The following is a 25,164-nucleotide window of genomic DNA, read 5'->3' as shown; positions in this document are numbered from 1 at the left end:
CTATCAGAGGCTGGCACAGGCAGAGCGATGACATCATCGCGTCCGCCTGAGCCGAGATTTGTACCGTGCGGGACACAGGTCGGAAATGGCTTGTATCGCGGCCAGCATGGAGGTAAGTATTAGTCTTTTTTTTTCTTTTATATGGTGTGCTATGGGGGCATCAATTGGGGGCATTACTGTCATATGATGGGGGACACTATGGGGGGCATTACTGGCACATGATGAGGGGGGCATCAACTGGGGAAATTACTGGCACATGATGGGGGACACTATGGGGGCATGATGGGGAACACTATGGGGGCATCACTGGCACATGATAGGGGACAATATGGGGGCATTACTAGAACATGATGGGGGACACTATGGGGGCATTACTGGCACATGATGAAGGGGGCTGCAACTGGGGGAATTATTGGCACATGATGGGTGACACTTTTTGGGGGCATTACTGGTACATGATGAGGGAAGCATCAACTGGGGAAATTACTGGCACATGATGAGTGATGCTATGGGGGCATTACTGGCACATGATGGGGGACACTATCAGGGGCAATACTGGCACATGATGAGAAATACTGTAGGAGCATTACTGGCAAATGATGGGGACACTATGGGGGCATTACTGGCACATGATGGGGGCATTACCGACACATGATGGGTTATACTATGGGGACTTTACTGGCACATGATGGGGGATACTATGGGACAATTACTGGCACATGATGGGGGACACTATGGGGCATTACTGGTACATCATGGGGGCCACTATGGGGGCATTACTGGCACATCATGGGGGACACTATGGGGGCATCTACTGGCACATCATGGGTGACACTATAGGGCATCTACTGGGGGCATTACTGGCACATCATGGGGGACACTATGGGGGCATCTACTGGCACATCATGGGGAACACTATAGGGGCATTACTGGCACATCATCGGGGGCACTATGGGGGCATCTACTGGCACATCATGGGGGACACTATGGGGGCATCTACTGGCACATCATGCGGGACACTGTGGTTGCATCTACTGGGGTCATTACTGGCACATCATGGGGGACACTATGGGGGTATCTACTGGCACATCTTGGGGGACACCATAGGAGCATTACTGGCACATCATGGGGGACACTTAGGGGGCATCTACTGGGGGAATTACTGGCACATCATTGGGGAACTATGTAGGCATCTACTGGCACATCATAAGGGAAACTATGGGGGCATCTACTGGGGGCATTACTGGCACATCATGGGGGACACTATGGGGCATCTACTGTCACATTATGGGGGATTATGGGGGCATTTTTACTGGCACATCTATGGGGGCATATTATACGGGCACATTAAGGGGGCACTATGGTGTTGGTGGGGGGAAAGAACACTATGGAGGCATATTATATAGGCACATTATGGGGGCACTATGAAGGGGCATTTATAATGGCGCATTATGGGGGACACTATGGGGGAATCTTATTCTGGCACATAATGGGGGCACTATGGAGTTGGGGAGGAGAACACTATGGGGGCGCTATGGTGGCATTATGGGGGAAACATTGGGGAAGGGGAGAGTACCACTTGGAACCGAACCGAGTACCTCTAAAGACAGCCCCTGCAGCTGTCCGGCCAGTGCAGCAATAGGATCCATGGCTGTACTGAAACAAGCAAAAATGACGGTTTAGGAGGTTTATATGTAAATCTTTTTATTTATAAAGGTATTTCAAGGATATATATTATGGAGTTACAACACTCCAAATTGAAAGAATTAAAGCATTTCTTTACACAAAAGAAAATAATATATATATATACACTGCTCAAAAAAATAAAGGGAACACAAAAATAACACATCCTAGATCTGAATTAATTAAATATTCTTCTGAAATACTTTGTTCTTTGCATAGTTGAATGTGCTGACAACAAAATCACACAAAAATAAAAAAATGGAAATCAAATTTTTCAACCCATGGAGGTCTGGATTTGGAGTCACACTCAAAATTAAAGTGGAAAAACACACTACAGGCTGATCCAACTTTGATGTAATGTCCTTAAAACAAGTCAAAATGAGGCTCAGTAGTGTGTGTGGCCTCCACGTGCCTGTATGACCTCCCTACAACGCCTGTGCATGCTCCTGATGAGGTGGCGGATGGTCTCCTGAGGGATCTCCTCCCAGACCTGGACTAAAGCATCTGCCAACTCCTGGACAGTCTGTGGTGCAACGTGACGTTGGTGGATTGAGCGAGACATGATGTCCCAGATGTGCTCAATTCGATTCAGGTCTGGGGAACGGGCGGGCCAGTCCATAGCATCAATGGCTTCGTCTTGCAGGAACTGCTGACACACTCCAGCCACATGAGGTCTAGCATTGTCTTGCATTAGGAGGAACCCAGGGCCAACCGCACCAGCATATGGTCTCACAAGGGGTCTGAGGATCTCATCTCGGTACCTAATGGCAGTCAGGCTACCTCTGGAGAGCACATGGAGGGCTGTGCGGCCCTCCAAAGAAATGCCACCCCACACCATTACTGACCCAATGCCAAACCGGTCATGCTGGAGGATGTTGCAGGCAGCAGAACGTTCTCCACGGCGTCTCCAGACTCTTTCACGTCTGTCACATGTGCTCAGTGTGAACCTGCTTTCATCTGTGAAGAGCACAGGGCGCCAGTGGCGAATTTGCCAATCTTGGTGTTCTCTGGCAAATGCCAAATGTCCTGCACGGTGTTGGGCTGTAAGCACAACCCCCACCTGTGGACGTCGGGCCCTCATATCACCCTCATGTAGTATGTTTCTGACCGTTTGAGCAGACACATGCACATTTGTGGCCTGCTTGAGGTCATTTTGCAGGGCTCTGGCAGTGCTCCTCCTGTTCCTCCTTGCACAAAGGCGGAGGTAGCGGTCCTGCTGCTGGGTTGTTGCCCTCCTACGGCCTCCTCCACGTCTCCTGATGTACTGGCCTGTCTCCTGGTAGTGCCTCCATGCTCTGGACACTACGCTGACAGACACAGCAAACCTTCTTGCCACAGCTCGCATTGATGTGCCATCCTGGATAAGCTGCGCTACCTGAGCCACTTGTGTGGGTTGTAGACTCTGTCTCATGCTACCACTAGAGTGAAAGCACCGCCAGCATTCAAAAGTGACCAAAACATCAGCCAGGAAGCATAGGAACTGAGAAGAGATGTGGTCACCACCTGCAGAACCACTCCTTTATTGGGGGTGTCTTGCTAATTGCCTATAATTTCCACCTGTTGTCTATCCCATTTGCACAACAGCATGTGAAATTGATTGTCACTCAGTGTTGCTTCCTAAGTTGACAGTTTGATTTCACAGAAGTGTGATTGACTTGGAGTTACATTGTGTTGTTTAAGTGTTCCCTTTATTTTTTTTGAGCAGTGTATATCCATAGTATGCATATCAAAAAGAGTCAATAATACAAGTACAACTAAAATAAGTCAAACAAGGAAAGGATAGGGGAAGGAAAAGGAAAATGTAACGGAAAAAGGGTAAATGAGAAAAATAGGTTACCAGTCAAGTTTAGGAGGTTTATAATGTCACGCTTGTGTGTGGTAGTAAAACACCACACTGAGCATAGGAGGGAAAGGGGATACCGGAATAAGGCCTGGAAACTAGGGAAGAAAGATGGACACCTCCTAGAGAAAACCCTAACTTCAGTCCTGACAGACTACCAGTATGAACAGGCCCCAAAGGTAGGCAAGTTCATACACTGGATACCTAGAATCCTATCTCACCCTATAGGACCCTGGAACTAATGTCAGGACTGAGTCTACCTGTTCCTCCAAAGGGAAGGAAGAACAGGAGTCTCCCTCAGGCCTAATGACAAACAAAATGCAACACACACACTCACATACAGTTGCAAGAAAAAGTATGTGAACCCTTTGGAATGATATGGATTTCTGCACAAATTGGTCATAAAATGTGATCTGATCTTCATCTAAGTCACAACAATAGACAATCACAGTCTGCTTAAACTAATAACACTCAAATAATTAAATGTTACCATGTTTTTATTGAACACACCATGTAAACATTCACAGTGCAGGTGGAAAAGGTATGTGAACCCTTTGATTTAATAACTGGTTGAACCTCCTTTTACAGCAATAACTTCAACCAAACGGTTCCTGTAGTTGCAGATCAGACGAGCACAACGGTCAGGAGAAATTCTTGACCATTCCTCTTTACAAAACTGTTTCAGTTCAGCAATATTCTTGGGATGTCTGGTGTTAATCGCTTTCTTGAGGTCATGCCACAGCATCTCAATCAGGTTGAGGTCAGGACTCTGACTGGGCCACTCCAGAAGGCGTATTTTCTTCTGTTTAAGCCATTCTGTTGTTGATTTACTTCTATGCTTTGGGTCGTTGTCCTGTTGCAACATCCATCTTCTGTTGAGCTTCAGCTGGTGGACAGATGGCCTTAAGTTCTCCTGCAAAATGTCTTAATAAACTTGGGAATTCATTTTTCCTTTGATGATAGCAATCCGTCCAGGCCCTCACGCAGCAAAGCAGCCCCAAACCATGATGCCCCCACCACCATACTGTCATGCTCTGCTCAGGCTATGTGCGGAGGTTTGCCAGGTTAGCAGCACGTGTGTAGCCTTTTGTTTTTGTTTTGGAGTTGAGCTATATCCGCCTCCCTTCAGGTGCACTGGGTGGGGTCGTTGGTTTGAGTTTAAATTACGCCCACTCCCAGTGTCCTGTGCGGGTTATAGCTTCTGTCTGGTTCAGAGGAAGGAAGGATTTTCTGTTCCTACTCAGTAAAAGATAAGTTGGTTTTGTTTCTTGTGGTTGTCTGTTTAGACTGTTAGAAAGACGCCTGCCCCCCCCAGGTCTGAGGGAGCAGGCTGCCTCTTTCCCCCTTTCACCATCTTAGGGATTTTAGGAAATCTTCAGCCCAGGCATGAGGACACGTTATTCCCACCTTCAGGGTCTGAACGTGGGCATAGAAGTCTAGGGAGAGCTGGTAGGGATTAGTCAGGAGGTGACCTTTATCCCCAGCTTCTTGCCTAGACACTTGTTTGTGGATATTCTGTGTCTCTTGTATCCTGTCCGCCGTGACATTATAACCCGCCAATACTTTGACTGCCATTTCTCAGCTGTTTCGAGATAGAGTCAATTGATGCGCTTGTTGATCGCATGCAGGGATTATCCCTAGAGGTTGCGGATCTGCGTAATTCGGTCACACGGTGTCAGAATGCTCTGGCATCAGGTGCAATAGGAGAAAGTCAAATTTATGGGGAGCCTAAAGTCGCTCTCCCTGATAGATTTGCAGGGGGTGTGGAAGACTTTATGGGCTTTAAAGAGTTATGCAAGTTGTATTTTCGGCTGCGTCCATCTTCGTCTGGTGATGAGAGTCAGAGGGTAGGGATAATCATTTCCCTGCTTAAAGGTGACGCGCAATCCTGGGCCTTTTCTCTGCCATCCGGTTCTCTGGCCCTCCGGTCGGTGGAAGAATTTTTTAAAGCCGCGTTACGTAGTCAGTTTTGTCAGGGGTTATCTGAGAGATTGAAAGATGCCCTTGCTTTTCATGAGTACCCGGATACTTGGGAGAATGCTATGTCTTTGGCAGTACGGTTAGATAGACGTATTAGAGAGAGGTGTAAGGTTCCCTCCGCGCAAGGGATCCCTTCTGTGAGTGGTTTTGTCTCACCTGCTCCCCAGGGTGATATGACATGTAACTCTGGAGTAGGGGAGGAACCCATGCAGCTGGGTCAGGTATCTTTCCGTTCTGGTAGTAGGAACTTTAGGAGGTTGCATAAACTATGTTATTACTGTGGAAAAAGTGGTCATTTTATTTTTGCTTGTCCTTTTGTTAAACCGCATGTTGATGAGAAAGAATCACAGGTTTACTTAAAGAAAAAAAAAGAAAAAATCCCTGACTCTTGGTAGTGTGACCATGGTGGTAGTGTGAATGGGGTGGTGGAGCAAGCAGGTACAGTATGCAAGCTCCCTGTAATACTCGTTTTCTCCTTCCAGCTATGGTGGCGCTAGACTGAAGAATTTTTTTTGTTGAAGTATTCATTGACTGTGGTGCTGGGGTAAACCTTATTGATTTTCTTTTTCTTCAAAATCTGGGTCTAAGTACTTGCACTTTAGAAAGAGAGATTCCGGTTTTCGCAATTGATTCTTCCCCTCTTTCTCAAAGGAGTCTCACTCATATTGCTAATGGTATTTTGTTAAGGGTGGGTGATTCACATGTTGAGATCATGTCTTGTTTTGTCATGAAGGACTTGCCCGCACCTATAGTCTTATGGTTACTGTGGTTGACAAAACATAACCCAATTATAGATTGGCAAGCAAGACAGATCATTGGTTGGAGTGAATTTTGTTCGGACAATTGTCTTGGCACATCTATTTCTGGTGTGTCTACTACGGCTTTACCTCAGTATCTCTCAGATTTTGCGGATGTCTTTTCAAAGGGTGGGGCTCAGGAATTGCCCCCACATCGTGACTATGATTGTCCAGTTAATCTCATCCCTGGGGCTAAGTTGCCAAAGTCTCGGCTTTACAATCTTTCTCAACCTGAAAGAGAGGTCATGCGGAAGTATATTGCCGAGAGTTTGGCAAAAGGTCATATTAGGCCATCTAAGTCTCCGGTGGCAGTGGGCTTATTCTTTGTAAAGAAAAAGGATGGATCGCTGAGACCTTGTTTGGATTTCCGGGAATTGAACCGTATTACGGTCCGTGATCCGTATCCCCTTCCTTTGATCTCCGATCTTTTTGATCAGATTGTTGGAGCCAAGGTGTTCTGCAAGTTGGATTTAAGAGGGGCCTACAATCTGATCAGAATCAAGGAAGGGGATGAGTGGAAAACGGCCTTCAATACGCACGAGGGTCATTTCGAGAATCTGGTTATGCCTTTTGGGTTAACTAACGCGCCAGCGGTATTTCAGCGATTCGTCAATGACATTTTCCATCATTTTGTGGGGAGGTTCGTGGTAGTTTACTTGGATGACATTCTAATTTACTCTCCTGATCTGAAGACCCATCAGGATCACGTGAAACAGGTTTTGACGATCCTTCGGGAGAATAAATTATATGCCAAATTGGAGAAATGTGTGTTTTCTGTGCAGGAGCTTCTGTTTCTGGGATATCTGCTTTCTGACTCTGGTTTTCGTATGGACCCCGAAAAGGTCCGGGCGGTTCTGGAATGGGACCGACCGGAGAATCAGAAAGCTTTGATGCGGTTTTTGGGGTTTACTAATTATTATAGAAAATTTATCTTGAACTATTCTACCATTGTAAAAGCTCTGACCGATATGACTAAGAAGGGCGCCGACGTCTCTGTCTGGTCGGATGAGGCATTGCAGGTCTTTTCGGCTATTAAGGAATGTTTTGCGTCTGCTCCCATTCTGGTGCAGCCCGATGTGTCTCAGCCATTCGTGGTGGAGGTTGATGCATCAGAAGTGGGGGTTGCAGCAGTGCTGTCGCAGGGTTCATCTCCTGGCAAATGGGTTCCGTGTGCTTTTTTTTCCAAGAAGCTCTCGGTCACCGAGAGGAATTATGATGTAGGAGATAGGGAATTGCTGGCCATCAAGTTGGCCTTTGAGGAATGGCGTCACTGGTTGGAGGGGGCGTCTCATCCCGTTACAGTATATACGGATCATAAGAATTTGGCTTACCTGCAATCTGCCAAGCGTCTGAATCCTAGACAGGCCAGATGGTCACTGTTCTTTACCAGGTTCAATTTTGTGGTTACTTTTCGCCCGGGGGTTAAAAACGTCAAGGCAGATGCGTTGTCTCGCAGTTTTCCTGGGGGATGTGATTCAGAGGATCCTGCTCCAATTTTGGCTGATGGGGTGGTGGTCTCCGCTCTGTACCCTGAATTGGAGATGGAGGTGTTGGGAGCCCAGGAGGGGGCTCCTGGTTCTTGTCCCCCAGGGAGGTTGTTTGTTCCTGATGGACTGTGATACAAGGTATTCAAGGAACATCACGATACTGTCCTTGCTGGACATCCTGGTGGTAAGTCCATCTTTGATCTTGTGTCCCGGAGGTTCTGGTGGCCCGGGTTACGTAAGAGTGTTGAGGATTACGTAGCAGCTTGTGAAACCTGTGCACGGTCAAAGGTTGCTCATACTCGACCTGTTGGTTCACTTCTTCCTTTGTCTATTCCGTCTCGTCCTTGGACGCACTTGTCTATGGACTTTATTACGGATCTGCCGAGTTCCTCCGGGAAAACAGTAATTTTGGTGGTTGTTGACCATTTTAGTGTGGTTATCTACTAAAAATATTAAACTGAGAGTACCATCTTGGAAACTGGGTCCAAGATTTATTGGACCTTACAAAATATCTGCGGTGGTCAATCCAGTAACGTTTCGTCTGGATCTTCCGCAGACTTGGAGGATCCATGAGGTGTTCTTTACTGAATAAATATGTGAAACCGGTAGAACTGGTGGAATTGCCTCCTCCCCCCGTTCTGGTTGATGGAAATTTTGAGTTCGAGATGGATTTTTTGAATGTACTTTAATCACTGTTATACAAGATGCGATCATAAGACATACAGTACAGACCAAAAGTTTAGACACACCTTCTCATTCAAAGAGTTTTCTTTATTTTCATGACTATGAAGGTATCAAAACTATGAATTAACACATGTGGAATTATATACATAACAAACAAGTGTGAAACAACTGAAAATATGTCATATTCTAGGTTTTTCAAAGTAGCCACCTTTTGCTTTGATTACTGCTTTGCACACTCTTGGCATTCTCTTGATGAGCTTCAAGAGGTAGTCCCCTGAAATGGTCTTCCAACAGTCTTGAAGGAGTTCCCAGAGATGCTTAGCACTTGTTGGCCCTTTTGCCTTCACTCTGCGGTCCAGCTCACCCCAAACCATCTCGATTGGGTTCAGGTCCGGTGACTGTGGAGGCCAGGTCATCTGGCGCAGCACCCCATCACTCTCCTTCATGGTCAAATAGCCCTTACTTTCAAAGTTTTCCCAATTTTTCGGCTGACTGACTGACCTTTATTTCTTAAAGTAATGATGGCCACTCATTTTTCTTTACTTAGCTGCTTTTTTCTTGCCATAATACAAATTCTAACAGTCTATTCAGTAGGACTATCAGCTGTGTATCCACCTGACTTCTCCTCAACGCAACTGATGGTCCCAACCCCATTTATAAGGCAAGAAATCCCTCTTATTAAACCTGACAGGGCACACCTGTGAAGTGAAAACCATTTCAGGGGACTACCTCTTGAAACTCATCAAGAGAATGCCAAGAGTGTGCAAAGCAGTAATCAAAGCAAAAGGTGGCTACTTTGAAGAACCTAGAATATGACATATTTTCAGTTGTTTTACACTTGTTTGTTATGTATATAATTCCACATGTGTTAATTCCTAGTTTTGATGCCTTCAGTGTGAATCTACAATTTTCATAGTCATGAAAATAAAGAAAACTCTTTGAATGAGAAGGTGTGTCCAAACTTTTGGTCTGTACTGTATATAGTCTTGGTTACATTTTATTATTTATTTTGTTTCACTGTGTTATTACATGATTGTTTGTAAATTGTTATGAATTGATTACACATGGCACTGATAATGTTATGTAAATTGTTATGAATTGGCACATTAATTTAGATTGCTATATATACTGAGCACTTTGTCTGTATGCACTGCTTGAGAAAGGCTCCAGCATAGAGCCGAAACGTCGCATGTCCTGTTTGGCTAAATAAAGATTTTTGTACTTTTTTATCTTATGGAGTGCTGCCCACTTTTTGGACTTTTATGCATTGGACTTGCTAATATCCATATTGGGCCAGCTGCACCCCCTTGTTTGCATTAGAGACGGTGCTGCCACTTTTTTCTTTTTTTCTATATACAGAATATGTGGCTTTTTTGCACGTCTTCCTGTATTTTACTTTTTTATCATGTCTACTGATGAACAAGTTATACCCGGAGGCTTCACATATACACAGGAGGCAGCCGATAGAATCTTGCGTGGAATAGATGGAGATGCCACTTTCCTCAGTACTCAAACGGCTAAGGAGCTGAAAAGGAAATTCTCTACCCAACTGCAAAGCTTTCACATTGATATGGAGGAGGGCAAACGCTTCAAGTTGAATCGTGATCTAGAGGACTATAAAAAAGGCAATGTATATTCCTGGCAATCCGAAGACAAAAACACTCAGAGTAATAAAGACACATGGAAAAGGATGAAAAGAACCACTCAAGTCACTTCATCTACTGAACAGGCTTTTTTAGGGGTGAAGGAAGTGGAAACATCAGAAAACAACGCATCAGGCGTGGAGGCCGTAGACAGAGAAGGGGTCAAAAAGCTGTGCAACAACAAGCCGCGACTACCTGTGAGCAGGAGTGTACCGTCCAGGAAGAAATGACACTAATTAATCTCTCATCAAAGGACTTATCCGATTCACAAGTGAGTGTGCTTAGTAAGGGACTTTCTTTTTGCCCCAAAACAACTGCTAATTGGTTTGAACTTGAATTTGATTTACATGCTTTTTTTCGTGCTATGAAGTTGAAAGTCTGGTTTCACAACAGGGAACGGATCGACCATGCTAGGACTAGCGAGTTCTCTCTTGGCATGTTCGATCTCTCCCTTAAAAGTAACTTTAATCCTGTAATGAATGAACCTGCAATTGAGGCATATATGGCTGCTGTAAGGTCTGATATGGAGACACTCAGAGCGACACACTCTGAGCAACCTTTTTGTCATCCCAATGTGACTGCTGAGGAGATGGTGGCTCTAAATGAATTAAAACACGACCCTGAGCTTACAGTTAAAGCCGCTGATAAAGGCGGTGCGGTGGTTGTGTTGGATACCCATAAATATATTGCTGAAATTTTAAGGCAATTGGGTGACAACTCCATCTACAGTCACATTGACTCCGACCCAAAGTTTAAGATAGCTGGGCTAATTAAGGATGTTTTAGCTGGGGCTTTGTGGGCCGGAGTCATTGATGAGGGACTTGTGGATTTTCTTACTGTAACGCATCCGATCACTCCGGTGATCTATGTGTTGCCTAAGATCCACAAGTCCCTCATTGACCCACCCGGACGCCCCATTGTATCTGGCTCCGACTCATCTTCAGCCACATTGCCATCTTCCTAGATAAATTACTGCGAAGTTATGCGTGTGGAGGCAGCTCTTATATACAGGACGCAACAGATTTTTTGCTTAAATTACAGAAGATTGATTTGGAAGGTATACAGGGGGTGACATTGGCATCATTCGATGTCACCTCCCTTTATACCTCTATTGATCACCAAAGGGGGCTACTTGCTGTTTCGTGCATGTTGGAGAAATCATCACTTACCTTTGAGGCCCAACAATTTATATTATCCCTTTTGGAGATTGTTTTGAGGTTTAATTACTTCTTATTTCAGGATTCCTACTACATGCAAAAACAGGGCGTGGCCATGGGGTCCAATGTGGCCCCAACTTACGCCAACATTTTTATGAGTCGATTTGAGAAGGATGTCGTCTATGGAAGCCACCATTTCCAACATGTCAGGGCGTGGTGGCGGTACATAGACGACATCTTCCTCATCTGGACAGGTATAGTTGAACAACTCTGCAATTTTCATGTGTTTCTCAATGGGATTGATAGTGCTCTTCAATTCACATTGATACATTCCCACACTGAAATGCAATTCCTAGACACCAACGTGATCTTGAGAGAGGGCAGGTTGCAGACCGAGTTGTTTACCAAGCACACTGACAGGAACACGTTGCTGACATACAGTAGTAATCACCCTAGACCAATGGTTAGATCTTTACCTTACTCGCAGTTCCTGAGGGCTAGACGTATAGTCTAAGATCCCAGTGTGTTTGATAAAACTTTGGACACACTGGTGAGTAAATTCCACAGGCGGGGTTATCCAACCAAATTATTACAACAAAAAAAGGAAATGGCTATGAAATTGGACAGGAAGGATACTCTCACAAGTAAGACACCACACTCTAAAGTGGTCAGGATTCCTTTCATCTCGACGTACTCTGAACAGAGCGTGGATATAGGGAATATTATTTGACGCCATTGGAATATATTGGGAGGCTGTCATAATACAATTGAGGAATTCCATTCCCCTTTATTGATGTCATATCGCAGATCCAGGAGCATAAGGGACCAATTGGTTAAGGCTGATGTGGGGACACTGAAAACAATCAGGCAGACAACACTAACTACAACTAGTGTAGGATGTTTTCCTTGTCTGGCATGTGTCAACTGCAAATATATCATTAAAGGCAAAACCTTTGTACATCCCAAGACTGGCATTGCATATCAGATACGACATTATCTGACTTGCGATTCCAGCTATGTTATTTATGTGCTCTTATGTCCATGCAATCTGGTGTATGTTGGTGAGACGACCACTGATTTCAAGACGCGTCTCAACAATCATCGATACACCATAAGGAAAAAACAACTTGATATACCAGTTTCAAAGCATTTTGTTGATTTCAAGCACACAGAGAAAGATATAAAAATGCTGCATTATCGATTTTGTACCAATGCCCAGGAGAGGTGGTAACAGAACCAGTTTATTAAAAAAAAAAAGGGAATTACAGTGGATTCACACACTGAATTCTCTAAAACCACATGGTCTAAACGTTGACTATAAAATTGGAGTAACATAGGATTGTGTCACAACTAGACAGCTGAGAAGCTCTGACAGGAGCTTTCCAGATCCTCCTCCTTGAGTTTCTTTGTTTTGGTTAAGTTCCTCATCTCATTAGTCTATCTCAGCTGTCATGCAGTTGGACTGATTGCTTCCCTTTAAGTTCCTCCCCATGATGCATTAGGTTGCGGCTTATACAACTTCCTGGAGTGTGTGTTCATGCTGTTTCTATTCCCCAGTCCTCTGCAAGATAAGTGCTGTTCCTTTATTTGTGATTTTCTGTCTGCTGGATTTTCAGGTGACCCTGACTCCCTCCGTGTCTTGTGTAGGGAGCCGGTGGTCGTGTCCCCTCACTATTGTAGGGTCTTCAGGTATTAGATAGCCGAGGTACGTGGATATGCGCCCATCCACCTTTGGGGTGTTCGCATAGGCTGAGCAATTAGGGAGAGTGGCAGGTCTCATGTAGGGGTCTCCCTTTTGTTCCTTAGTTGTGGTTCCAGTGAGTGATTAATTGTATTGCATTGTCTTGTTTCCTGTACACCATCCGTGACATTATAAGCCACCAAAACCGTCTCAAGCATGGATCCGGTTTCACTTTTGGCTGAGCGCTTCCAGGGTCTTTCATTGGAGGTAGCTGATCTCCGTAAGACTTTTTCTCAGTTTCAAGTGACCGGTTCAGCTTGCGTTCATGGAGTTTGTTCTGAGCCTAAGATCTCGCTCCCGGATACGTTCTCCGGGGGTAGTGAGTATTTTGTGCGTTTTAGAGAGGCTTGCAAACTCCATTTTCGCCTTCTTCCCCATTCCTCTGGTGATGAAGAACGGAGGGTGGGGATCATTATATCGCTGCTCAGGGGTAACGCTCAATCCTGGGCCTTTTCGCTGCCGGAGGGGGCACGGCCCCTCCGTTCAGTGGATGAATTCTTTTTAGCCCTGGGTCAGATATATGATGATCCGGATCAAATTGCTCTGGCTGAGTCTAGACTACGTCTGTTATGCCAGGGTAAACAATCCGCAGAGATATACTGCTCAGAATTTCGGAGATGGGCAGCTGATACTGGTTGGAATGATGCTGCACTCCGAAGTCAATTTTGCCATGGTCTTTCAGAGGGATTGAAAGATGCATTTGCCTTTCATGAGAGACCTACCTCCTTGGATTCTGCTATGTCTCAGGCCGTTCGTATTGACAGGCGTCTTAGAGAGAGAGGAGAGATCTCTCCTTCCTGTCCTACTCAGTCCCGGGACAGTGCAGCGGTCTCTTTCTGTGCGCAGGGGTCTCAGTCGCTGTCAGCCCCTTCTGAGCAGGAGCCCATGCAGCTGGGGTTGATTGCCTCTGACAATAGAAGATTCAGCCGCATGGGAGGGTTTGTTTTTGTTGTGGAGGTATAAATCATTTGGCAAATGTTTGTCCCTCTAGGAGATTCAGGCAGTCTTCTGGGAGTAATAAAGAAACAAAAAGGAAAAAATCTTTTAAAAATGTTCCGTCTGTTACTATTGGCAGGGTTGAGGCGGAAATTGAAGGTTTTCCGTTTGCTTGTAGTTCCCGTTTTGTCCTGCCTGCTAGGGTGGCGCTAGAGAGCAAGAGCATTTTTTGTGAGATTTTTGTGGATACTGGAGCAGCTGTCAATCTCATTGATAATCAATTTGCAATAACTCATGGTTTCCAGGTATGCACTTTGGGAAAGGATATTCCTGTTTTTGCTATTGATTCCGCTCCACTTTCTCAGAAATCATTAAAGGGCATAGTTCACAATATTCGTTTAATTGTGAGTGATGCTCATGTTGAGGATGTGTCATGTTTCGTCCTTAGCGGTTTGCCTACTCCTCTAGTGTTGGGGCTACCCTGGCTCACTAAACATAACCCCACCATTGATTGGCAAGCGAGGCAAATAAATGGTTGGAGTGACTTTTGCAGAGAGAATTGCCTCATGACATCTGTTTCTGAGGTTTCTACTAAGACTGTACCACCTTTCCTCTCTGAATTTCCGGATGTCTTCTCTGAGAGTGGAGTTCAGGATTTGCCCCCGCACAGGGAGTACGATTGCCCTATTAATCTCATCCCAGGCGCCAAACTGCCTAAATCTCGTTTATACAATCTTTCCCAACCTGAGAGGGTCGCTATGCGTGCTTATATCTCTGAGAGACTGAGAAAAGGACACATACAACCCTCGAAGTCACCTGTTGCCGCTGGTTTTTTCTTTGTTAAGAAAAAAGATGGTTCTTTAAGACCTTGTCTGGATTTCAGGGAGCTGAACAGTATCACTATTCGTGACCCTTATCCGCTTCCTCTGATCCCGGACCTGTTTAACCAGGTTGTTGGGGCTAAAGTCTTTTCCAAATTAGACCTAAGAGGGGCATACAACCTGGTCAGGGTCAGAGAAGGAGACGAATGGAAGACGGCTTTCAATACCCCTGAGGGCCATTTTGAGAATTTGGTTATGCCTTTTGGTTTGATGAATGCCCCAGCCGTTTTTCAGCATTTCGTGAACAGCATTTTTTATCATTTAATGGGAAAATTTGTATTAGTGTATTTGGATGACATTTTGATTTTTATCCTGATTTCAAGACTCATAAGGAACACTTACGTCAGGTCTTGCTCATCCTGCGGGAGAATAAATTATACGCAAAACTGGAAAAATGTGTGTTTGCGGTTCCAGAAATTCAATTTCTGGGGTTTCTTCTCTCCGCTTCTGGTTTTCGCATGGACCCCGAGAAGGTCCGCGCTGTGCTTGAGTGGGAGCTTCCTGAGAATCAGAAGGCGCTGATGCGTTTTTTGGGCTTTGCCAATTATTACAGGAAATTTATTTTGAATTATTCCTCTGTTGTTAAACCACTCACTGACATGACCAGAAAGGGGGTAGATTTTTCTTCCTGGTCGGTAGAGGCGCGTAAGGCCTTTTCTAATATCAAGGAGAGTTTTGCTTCCGCTCCCATCCTGGTATAACCTGATATTTCGTTACCCTTCATAGTTGAGGTTGATGCTTCTGAGGTAGGGGTGGGTGCGGACTTGTCTCAGGGTTCCTCTCCTGCCAAATGGCAACCATGTGCCTTTTTCTCAAAGAAACTCTCCTCCGCAGAGAGAAATTATGATGTGGGAGATAGGGAATTGTTGGCCATCAAGTTGGCTTTTGAGGAATGGCGCCATTGGCTAGAGGGAGCCAGACACCCTATTACCGTGTTTACTGACCATAAAAATCTCGCCTACTTGAAGTCAGCCAAGCGTCTGAACCCGAGACAGGCCAGATGGTCTTTGTTCTTTTCAAGGTTTAATTTTGTTGTCACGTTCCGCCCTGGGGTTAAGAATGTGAAGGCAGATGCCCTGTCACGTTGTTTTCCGGGAGGTGGGAATTTTGAAGACCCGGGTCCCATTTTGGCTGAAGGTGTGGTGGTCTCTGCTCTTTTTCCTGAATTGGAGGCAGAGGTGCAGGCAGCCCAGTCAGAGGCTCCTGATCTTTGTCCTCCTGGGAGGTTGTTTGTGCCTCTTGCTTTGAGACACAAGATTTTTAAGGAACACCACGATACGGTCCTTGCTGGGCACCCGGGGGCAAGAGCCACACTGGATCTCATCGCTCGGAGATTCTGGTGGCCTGCGCTTCGTAAGTCGGTTGAGGGTTTTGTGGCAGCTTGCGAGACTTGCGCTCGTGCCAAAGTCCCTCATTCACGGCCATCAGGTCCTCTCCTTCCCTTACCCATTCCTTCCCGTCCTTGGACACATCTGTCCATGGACTTCATAACGGACTTGCCTCGTTCCTCGGGGAAGACTGTGATTCTGGTGGTGGTGGACCGTTTAAGCAAAATGGTGCATTTCATCCCTTTTCCTGGTTTGCCCAATGCTAAGACGCTGGCGCAGGCATTTATTGACCACATTGTCAAATTGCATGGTATTCCTTCAGACATAGTCTCTGATAGGGGCACGCAGTTTGTTTCCAGATTCTGGAAGGCTTTCTGTTCTCGCTTGGGGGTTCGGTTGTCATTCTCTTCTGCTTTCCACCCGCAGTCGAATGGCCAGACAGAGCGCGCCAATCAGAATCTGGAGACATATCTGCGCTGTTTTGTGGCGGATAATCAGGAGGATTGGTGTTCTTTTTTGCCCCTTGCTGAGTTTGCTTTAAATAACCGTCGTCAGGAGTCCTTTTTGGTGCATATGGGTTTCATCCGCAGTTTGGGACTTTCTCGGGAGAGGGGTCTTCTGGTTTACCTGATGAGATCAGATTCTCCTCGTCTTTGTCATCTATTTGGCAAAAGATTCAGGATAATCTAAAGAGCATGAGTGAGAGATATAAGCGTGTGGCAGATAAGAGACGTGTGACTGGTCCGGACCTGAATGTTGGTGATCTAGTGTGGTTGTCTACTAAGAATATCAAATTGAAGGTTTCCTCCTGGAAGTTGGGTCCTAGGTTTATTGGGCCTTACAAGATCCTGTCTGTCATCAATCCTGTTGCCTACTGTCTTGATCTTCCTCAGACTTGGAAGATCCATAATGTTTTTCATAAGTCCTTATTGAAACCTTATGTTCAACCTATTGTACCCTCGCCTTTGCCTCCTCCTCCGATTATGGTTGATGGAAATCTTGAATTTCTCTAGGATTGTGTATTCTCGTCTTGTCCGCGGTTCCCTCCAGTACCTCGTTCATTGGGAGGGTTATGGTCCTGAGGAGAGGATGTGGGTCCCAGTGACGGACATTAAGACCACTCGTCTCATCAGGGCTTTCCATAGGTCCCATCCTGAGAAGGTGGGCCCTGAGTGTCCGGAGTCCACTCGTAGAGGGAGGGGTACTGTCACAACTAGACAGCTGAGAAGCTCTGACAGGAGCTTTCCAGATCCTCCTCCTTGAGTTTCTTTGTTTTGGTTAAGTTCCTCATCTCGTTAGTCTATCTCAGCTGTCATGCAGTTGGACTGATTGCTTCCCTTTAAGTTCCTCCCCATGATGCATTAGGTTGCGGCTTATACAACTTCCTGGAGTGTGTGTTCATGCTGTTTCTATTCCCCAGTCCTCTGCAAGATAAGTGCTGTTCCTTTATTTGTGATTTTCTGTCTGCTGGATTTTCAGGTGACCCTGACTCCCTCCGTGTCTTGTGTAGGGAGCCGGTGGTCGTGTCCCCTCACTATTGTAGGGTCTTCAGGTATTAGATAGCCGAGGTACGTGGATATGCGCCCATCCACCTTTGGGGTGTTCGCATAGGCTGAGCAATTAGGGAGAGTGGCAGGTCTCATGTAGGGGTCTCCCTTTTGTTCCTTAGTTGTGGTTCCAGTGAGTCATTAATTGTATTGCATTGTCTTGTTTCCTGTACACCATCCGTGACAGATTGTGGCTTGCCCTGCTTCCATTTTTTGATTCATTGTGCTGTCTCTGTGTATTTTTGTGATTTTTTGGTATTGGACAAAGTAAATGTTCTTTATGAATTTTCACTTTTCAACACTTTTTATTTTTTATTACAGATGATATGTCACGGAGTATGGAGAGAGGAAGTTTGAGGCTATACCAAGTGATGGCGTGCAGTCATTATTACAACTTGCATAGAATGCTTGTTATTTAGCGTTTATTTTCTATATTCTTTGGTCATATTCTGTTATGCACATGGACGGTGGATCTGTGTTGAGGAGAACCCTCTGAAAAGGTGGTGACAAGTGGGCTATGGTCATGGATACAGTGTGACCCTGCATTGATGTGCGGGCTCGCAATTGATCCGTGGTCACGGATGGAGGCTCCATTTCTAATAAGTTGCGGTAGCCTACATCTGACCCCGCATAGCCATCTGTTTCTATTTGTTGCACGGATTTGTGTAACATAACCTCGATCCTGTGTATATCAGATGAGACCTGTATGAATGCGCATGCGCCCGATACTCTATGTGTTATTCCCGCACTTAAAATGGTTGACTCTGCGTCTGGGTCATAGTGCGCAACTGCATGGTAATGAGGGCGGTGAAATTTGGAAATGAGAAACATACGTCATCCTGACATGCGCAGTTGCGCTTTAGGTACGCCGGACTACACGCTATGCTACTGATGGCAGCCATTCGCCTCATCACTCCTCCTTCACCCTTCGTCAGCGATATCATCCAGTGAGCACTCAGCACTTTATATCATTGATTACACATGGCACTAATAATGATATTGATATTAATTATGTACACATATGGAGTTTTTCTCATAAGATGGATTTTTTGAATGTAATTTAATCACTGTTATACATGATGCGATCATAAGACATATGAAGTCTTGGTTACATTTTATTATTTCTTTTGTTTCACTGTGTTATTACATGATTGTTTGTAAATTGTTATGAATTGATTACACATGGCACTGATAATGTTATGTAAATTGTTATGAATTGGCACATTAATTTAGATTGCTATATATACCGAGCACTTCTGTATGCACTGCTTGAGAAAGGCTCCAGCATAGAGCCGAAACGTCGCATGTCCTGTTTGGTTAAATAAAGATTTTAGTACTTTTTTATCTTATGGAGTGCTGCCCACTTTTTTGACTTATATATATATATATATATATTTATACAAAATACAAAAGGGAAAGGAATGAAGATTTGGTAGCACCAGGAACTCAGCCGAGAACCAAACACAAGCTAACCACAAGTCCAACAAAAGCTATAGACCGCATAGAATAGTGGGGAAAACAACAATAAATAGAGAAGGTTAAATGACTACAATAGCCACACCTGGGGAAAGAAGGTGTGGCAAGCACCAGAAAAAAACACAGACGTTATTTGATCCAAAAGGAAAACATGTCAGATCAAACCACGTGTTGACAGTCTCACAGGTGGCTGACCCGGCTCTGTGCACTATGGAAGCAGAGAGGCTCTGTGCACTTGGCTGCACCGTGTGCCCTTAGGCTAGTTTCACATGGCTGTAATACAAGCCACATTTTATGAACCCTATTTTGATGTAAATTTGATTCAGTAGAACCAGAAGTCTGGATGCTGTGGCCATAATATGGATCCTAAAACCTTTCAAAGCCAAGATTATTGTTCATTGAAGCAAGAATTACGGATTTGAAACCAACGCAAAAGTTGAAAAATAAGGAAAGGAAAGGTTCTCAGCATGGGTTTCTTTAAAACTTAATGTAAGCTTGGATAATTGTGTAAGATTAACGAGAAACAATCACATACAGGTGTGATCTAAATATAGGTATATGTACCAGATGGAAGCCGTTTGTGGTACAGGATACCGGTGGCATAAAACATGATGTGTCAATAGCTGCTTGTCATTTACTGAAATCAACAATCTGATTTAATATCCTTAACTGCTGCAAACCATTATGTCTACTGTATTTTTCATGGTATACACACATTTGAGTAAGTTGAGTGTGAGGCAGTTTTTATAGGGCATTTCCATTTAATCATAATTACAAATACATGCAATCAATATAGAGCACATGAAAATGCATTTATTTTTCTTTGGCAAAACAAACTACAGTATTATGTCTTGAGGATATTGCTCTTTCTAACTAACCTTTGTGCCGCCATCTGTGCTTGAGATATGCCTAATATAGGCATTTTTCAGTATAATAAATAACCCCCTATATGTTGCCATGGAACCCTGGCCTAAAAAGGTGCTTGACCATAAGCAAGATATTTTCCCAGGGGCGGGAGGGTGGGGACTTAAAGTGGCCACATGTTGTGAGCGGGTCCAAATTGACAGAAGGTCATCAATATTATAGCGTAAAATACTGTTCCAGCAGAACCATATACCAAAGTGCAGCACAATATATTGCCCCAAAAGCTGTCCTTCTGGTGGCCGTAGCTGCCATCTCGGTCCTTGTTCTCCAGTTGTCTCTGTCGTGTGATATGGAGCAGAGGACAGGAGGTGAGATGTGGGGCACAGCAGTTGAATTCAGGAAGGCATGTGTGGTCGCTGGCTGGTCACATGAATATCTGATTATTACAGCATTAATAACTGCTGAGAGCTCATTATGTACCCAGCCGGCGGCAGAGAGAAGGGCTTGGGTGGCACCCTGGGCATGGGAAATTTCCCTGTGAGGTTTATGGCCAGGCCGCCCCTGCATGCTCCTGTCTGTTCAGGAAGGCAAAATAAGGCTATGCGCACATTGCCATGAGTGTGTTTGGCAAATGCATTGGGAAATGATCCTGGCACATACTGTATGCCAAACATGTCCATAGATCCCCTATGGGTACAAGAGAACCGAAAAGAATGTCCTTTTGGTATGTGCCGGTCTGGTGTATTCTGTGATACCTTTTTAATACTTTTTTAATGGAAGCATAAAAAGTTGACATTTAAAATCAATACAATTATCAAAATTCTCCACCCTACCTATCCCACCACTAGGACAGCTCGAGATAAAACAATAAAATAAAAAGAACATCAACCGATAACCCTTCAAATTTCACTTCTGCCACGGTTTGCCCCTGGGCCCCACTGTATGTAGCTGTAACCCTGCACCTTATAGGCAAAAGGGAGTCTGTCACCAGGAAAATCACTAATCCAGGCACAATGCCTTGTAGGGGGTAGCTCATCTGAATATAAGGATACCTTTCGCTTAGAGATCTGTTGATTCCTTCTGGAAACGTACTGTTTGGTACAGGCACAAGCCACTCCGTGCACCCTTGCTGCTTCCTTCCAGCCCCTTCCTCTTCTTGACTGAAGGGACTAGGCAAGATGACATTACAGTAACCTGTCCCTGTCAGTCAAGAAGGAGAGGGAGGGGCACGGAGTGTCTTAATTTTTTCCGGAAATAATAAACATCCATATAAGGCCGAATGCACACATTACTGTACTGCAGGGGCGTCATGAAGTGCACGGCGTCATAGCAACCAATGACGCCGTGCACTCCTGCTCTCAGCAGAATGCCAGGCCGGTATACCACGGACCGCTAACGGCCGTGGAACACTGTGTGCATTCGGCCTAAGACTGTGAAGAGAGGGAAGGAGTTAAACATTTTTTTAACGTTTTTTTTTCTCTAAAAAAAACACAAAAATATTAAAGATTCAAATAACCCCCTTCCAAATTTTACATATAAAAATAAACAATAAATAAACAATAAAAAAATAATCATAATAGCTATCAGCATATAAAAATATTTCTCCTGCATAGTGAATGCCATAACTGTCAGACGTCCCAGGGAGCCAGTAGTGGGGTGAGGAACCCACTGGCAGTAAGCAGCTGACAGCCCAGAAACGTGGTACAAGTTTAGGGATAATCCAAGAGGGGTAGTCAATGTCCAATCTGGGTCGAGGCAGGCAGCGAAGGTTCAAGGCGGAAGACAGTCCAAGGGTCAGTAACTGGGAAGGATACAAAGAAACAACAGGCAAATAGGAGGATACGCAGGGAGGCTAGGTGTTCACCATAAGGTGGAATAACTCAGCAATGAGCCAGAGCTCAGGCCAGGTCTTTATAGCCAGGAAAGGTAGGAACCACCCCCTGGTCCCCAAGGCACCCAGGAGGCCTCCCTCCCCGGGAACCAATGGCAGGCGAGGAAGGTGGAAGGTGTGTACTGGGAACCTCCCCCAGCAAGGCTCACACCTGACAGCCGGATAATGCAGGAACGCTATGCACCCGGGAATGCGCGCGCAGCCTGCGTACTGCGCATGCGCACACGCCGCGCACCCGCACCTCGGGCACCAGGTGTTCTACCGAGCTGAAGGGGAACCCGTGCCTTGTGCCCGCGGTCCCCGAGTAGGGGTAACACCCCCTGCTTCCTGACAATAACGGAAAAAAATTGTCGATTTGCCATTTTTTGTCACCCTGTCCCCACAAAAAAAGTGATCAAAAATCATATATAGCCCAAAATGGTATCAATAAAAACTACAGTTTGTCCTGCAAAAAACAAGCCCTCACACAGCTCTGTGGATGGAAACATAAGAACATGTTATGGGTGTTATGGTGCCATTAAAAATACAACAATTAGGTGGGTACGATATCCTATAGGCTACAGCTGTTTGCCGGGGAAACCCATTACATCATTGCTGATGTCATGTGCATTGCCTATGACAGAGGGATGCACTAGAGGGCATGTGGGGAAGATACAGTCTGTGTCTTCTCTTAATATATTATTATGGTTATCAGTGACCTGTACATAAGGACACACAGGGAACACACAATCTGCTATGCTGAGACCTGATACGGTAAATAAATAAAATAACTAAATGAAAAATGCACACATCTCCAAAATTATACATGCTTAGGTATCAGATGCTTAGGCAATAATGAAATCCAAATCCAAATTGTCATCTGGCACTGGTAGATTAAAAAAATCCATTAAAAAGCATATGTACAAAGCAGCAGCCCAAAGAGATGCTTGCGCGTTTCACATGGAGTATATCATCCCTACTCATAGCATGAGTATTGATGATATGCTACATCCGAAACGCGTAAGTGTCTTTTTGGGCTGCAGCCACTTTTTAGTGGATTCACAATACAGGATTCATTTTTACACTACGAATTCCAGAAGACAATTTGGATTTGTACTTCATATTTCGACTGAGCAGATTCAGCCATCCTGCATTCTTCTCCAGAGCAACTGTGGCGAGCATCATACACTCATTATTTGTGTTGCTGGGCTTAGGTAATAATACATTGTAACGGATATCCTGGCATCCCGACCGGGTACCTCCGTCGAATGATGCTCCTAGCGCTTCCCGAGGACTCCAAGCACTCCACTTGACACCGTAAGCGCCGCAGACCCCACGAACCGCCGAAGCTTGGTTGAGGTCTCACCGTCTCCTACCCACCCTGGACCTACGACAAGGCTCCAGGCTCCAGTGGGTGAACCTCTCTTAAATCCAGAGAGCAGGAACAAGTAACTGGAACAAGCTCTTACAAGAGCTAGTAGTTATAGCCAGGGGAGTATAGAAAATCTTCAGCGTATAGCAATCCCCAGTGGCGATCAGTTACCCAAACACCAGCCTCAACATGATGAAGGGTAAAACAGGAACTCTTTATTGAACACACAGCATTGACTTATATACACATGACATACTGAGGACATGACATAGCAGCCAATCCTGTACAGTTTAAACACAAAACTAACCCTATTCAACAAACACAATGGCATTGTCTGTGACGCAATTAACAAACACACTAGCATTGTCTTTGACGCAATCAACAATGAACATGCAAACAGGTATCTTCACCCCCTCCATAATGAATGAATGGGAAGAGGAGACACATGTGATGGGATTATCTCCTGAGTGTATCATAGGAGTCCGCTGCTATTATAATCAACTATCTTAATCCCATCACTAACACAATCAAAATGATGCATGTCTATTGTACTGGTCCTGGTTGCTTTTATGCGCTCAATAAAATTTTTCTGTTCCTGAAAGATAGTAAGTGTAAACTGTAAAGGGAGGATTACTTTTTTTGTTCCTGTTTCAGCCCATCTTTTCTATTTTTACCTTACAAACTAAAAAGGTATTAGCTCCCATTTAAGTCAATAGAAACATACTCCCCCCCCCCCCCCGAAACCTCCGCTCCGCCCCCATTATAGTGAATGGGGCCGGAGCGGACTTATGGTGGCACGGTGCACTAGCGGCAGCACGGATGTCGGCGAAGGCTGCCGCTAGTGTGAAAGTTGCCTTAGCTTGACACGACCGATCCCTCATAAAGCTGTGTTGACACAGAGTTATTCACTTATTATCATTGAGGTACTCCAGGATAGTATCTCTTAGAAAACCTTCAAATGATTTACGGTACACACAATAGAGATTAATCCACATGCTTATAGTTTCTGGGCTCACTTTTTTTTTTTACCCCTTTTTGAAATATTGACTATTAATATGCTCATGTTCAATACATTTTTTATTCTTTTTGTACAGTTGCTGAGCCATTGTAATGACCGACGACACGCACAGGGAGGAAAACAGGGAAAGCCCTGCCCAAGGGAGAGGGAAAGGTGGTGACCCCTAACTCACCTTGCGGCTGGCACCTGACTGCCCTGACGTCCCTAGACGGGTTCCTCACCCGTGCGGCGATCGCGTGCCTAAACCCTGGCTTTCCCTAATATGAGCCCTGGATAGTGAACAGGCCCGTGGGATCGCTAGTCCACACCACTATCACTAAGAGGGAAACACCAGGGAGAGGACAGACAAAACATACAAACACATACACCCAGGTGGGCGACCACAATAAACCAAAAAGGTCCAACAGGGATCTGGAGGGTAGCGTACTGGACCAACTACCAGCGAACGCAGCAACACAGCTCCAGAAGGTCAGAATAGATGTCCAGGCAGGAAGCTCTATCTCTGGCAACCAGAGAAGTGTGAGAGAGAAATATAAGGAGGTCTGGGAGTGCTGGACAAGGAACAGCTGAGGAGAAGGAGCTACGGATCCCTGAGTGAGCCAAAAGGGTTTGCTAAGCAAACCCAGAAAGCTACCATAAGGAAAACAGCCCTATCTTAAATAGAGCGTGCAGCAACCGCTGCGACTTCCTGACCCCGGGTATAACTCGACACCCTCGTGACAGTACCCCCCTCTCTACGAGGGGCCTCCGGACACTCAGGACCAGGTCTCCCAGGATGAGAGGCATGAAAAACCCGAACTAACCTGTCGGCGTTTACCTCAGACGCAGGAACCCACATTCTTTCCTCGGGACCGTAACCT

This window comes from Bufo bufo, chromosome 5 (assembly GCF_905171765.1).
Source record: "Bufo bufo chromosome 5, aBufBuf1.1, whole genome shotgun sequence".
Lineage (NCBI taxonomy): Eukaryota > Metazoa > Chordata > Amphibia > Anura > Bufonidae > Bufo > Bufo bufo.
The sequence above is the reverse complement of the archived record's forward strand: the minus strand, read 5'-3'. Positions refer to the sequence as shown.